The sequence below is a fragment of the Octodon degus genome, unplaced genomic scaffold, assembly GCF_000260255.1.
Source record: "Octodon degus isolate 3935 unplaced genomic scaffold, OctDeg1.0 scaffold00011, whole genome shotgun sequence".
NCBI lineage: Eukaryota > Metazoa > Chordata > Mammalia > Rodentia > Octodontidae > Octodon > Octodon degus.
Window position 1 is genome coordinate 12,781,823 of NW_004524587.1, and position 2,623 is coordinate 12,784,445.

General features: G+C 38.8%; 1 protein-coding gene across 1 annotated transcript in view; it reads right to left on the reverse strand.

Annotated features, from left to right (window-relative positions):
* Sntb2 (syntrophin beta 2) overlaps window positions 1-2,623 on the reverse strand; it is a 116,896-nt gene that overhangs the window by 11,160 nt on the left and 103,113 nt on the right. The window lies entirely within an intron of this gene.

The following is a 2,623-nucleotide window of genomic DNA, read 5'->3' on the forward strand; positions in this document are numbered from 1 at the left end:
CCAGCTTGAAGGAAAGTAGAAATTTACAAATGCCACCAGCAGTTTTTAGATTTGAATACTTAAAAACAAGATTAATGTATAGTCTTTTCAAGTAGATATTATTCTGTTTTCCTACAATATGACTTTTGGTGTCAGACCCTGAAAAGATACTTTCTTCATGAAGTATCTAGCTGGTCATGGGGGTGCACATCTGTAATCCCAGCATTCAGGAGGCTTAGGCAGGATGTTTGCTATGAGTTTGAGGCCAGCCTGGAGTACATGGTAAAGACTGTCACTCACAAACAAAAAATAGCTGTTGAGCTGGGCGCAGTGCATATGCATATGTCTGTAATCCCAGCTACTTGGGTGGCTGAGGCAGGAAAATTGTAAGTTTGAGGCCAGTGTAGGCAATTTAGACACTATCTCAAAAAATAAAACATACAGGGACATAGCTCAGTGGAAGGGTGGCCTTGAGTTTTATTCTCAGTTTATTTTTTGGTATCAGAAATTAAACTCAGGATCTTGCACTTGCCAAGCAGACACTATGCCACTGAGCTATATTCCTGGCATTAATTCTCAATTCTCAATTGAAAAAAATAAAAAGAGCCAGGCCTGGAGACATGCCTATGATCCTAGCATTTAAGACGCTGAGGCAGGAGGATCAACTGGACTTGGAGGTCAGCCTGGGCTACATAGTGAGTTCAAGGTCAGCATGAATTACAAATGAGACTCTTGAAATAAAGAAAGAAAGGAAGAAAGAAAGAAAAAAGAGAAAGAGAAAATAAAAGTTGCCATGGTGTATTTCATACAATGAAATATTATTGTCTAAAAAGAAAATCCTAAAAAAGTAAATTAATAAAAAGAGAAAGAAAATTCTGTTTTAATCTGCCACATGGATGAATGAATATTCAGGACATTACATTAAATAAGGAAATAAAAAAAGACAAATACTGCATGATTCTATTTGTATGAGGTATTGAAAGTAGTTCCGGAATTCTAATTTTTTTTTCTTGGAAGTTATAATTTTATCACTGGCAAAAAAATACTATCAATGTTTTCATTAAGTAACAGACTCATGTCTGTTACTGTAGAGAAAAGATTAACCAGCTTGTCAGTCAGCTGTTGTACATAAGATGTGATCTTCTAGCCAGGCACAGTGGTGCACTCCTGTAATCCCAGGATTTGGGGAGGTTCTGTCACAAGTTCACGTCCTGCCTGGGATACTAAGCAAGACTGTGTCTCTAAAATAAAAAATAAAAATGAGGGCCGAGGATGTAGCACACCCCAATGTTTGATCCTCAGTAACATGCACAAAGGGATATTTCAGGCCAACAGCTAGTTCAGCTCACAACTCAGTCACACCCATGCTTTCCCTCGAGACAAACACCAGATCATACTTCAGTATGAGGCAAAAGTGCTCTCAGAATACTGACCCTCTCATTTCATCACACAGAATATTAAAAAGATAAATACTCAATGGTCAAGATTAATTTAAACCAGTAATTTTTAGTACTTCAACAAAGACATTTTAAACTGTCATGGGAAAAAAGAATTAAAATATATTATGTACAGCTCCAAATTTTCTATGATGAATGTGATTACAATGTATGGATATGTGCTATGTATGAATATATCAATATGGCTGGGGAGATGGCTCAGTGGAATAAGTGCTTCCCTGGTAAGCGCAAGGGCCTGAGTTCAATCCCCAGTTCCACAAAAAAAAAAGGGAATTTATCAATATGTATAAATATGTACTAATAAAAAATAAAAAACAATAAGGTTAAACTGTTATTTTTCCCTCCTGGATGTCAGCACAGTGAAGAATACAAAGGATTACTAAGACAGGTTGGTCCCAGTTGCCCTGATTTATACAAAGGCACCAGCAGTTTTAGTGACCCTAAAGGTAAATGTCATTTTTTTTTGTATTTTAGTATAGGGTCTACAGGATCTACAGGGTCTCACTACATAGATCAAACTCATAGTGATCTGCCTGTGTTCAGCTTCCCAAATGCTGGGATTATAGGCGTGTGCCACCATGGCAATGCCCAGTCTCAATTGCTGTCTCAGTACACCCAAAGGGGCAGAGCCAGCACAACATGCTGGGGACCAAACCCTTGGCCCCTGTGTCTGCCCAAACAGACACCTTAATCCACTGAGCTATTTGGCCAGCCCATTGAAGAAGGGGGGGAGGAGACAAAGTCTTGAGTATTTATTAATCATGAAAACAGCTGTGAATTTACAGACCCTTGAAAAGGGATCCTTAGGAGCCCACCAAATAGTATGAGATTTGCTTTATCAAGCTGATTGCTGTAGAACATGACAATTAAGCAGTCATTTCCAAGACTTAAAGAAATCTCAAAAGTACTCAACAAATGACCCAAGAAAGGCAGAATATACGGAAAAGTGATTGGTGTATACTATCACATTGTTTGATTGCTAATCCCAAATCAGACATTATAAAATATAAAGTCTAGTAGAGATGTTTCCTATGGATCTGATTATGAAAGATGTGGCAAAAGGAAACCTACTTTGAGCCAGCTGCAGGACTCTAGCTGCACAGCAGCTGGGCAGGACCTGTTGCCAAAAGGCCCCCTATCGTGGGAGGCCAGATGAACTCACGCAAAGGCGTGGTACCAGTTTTTGT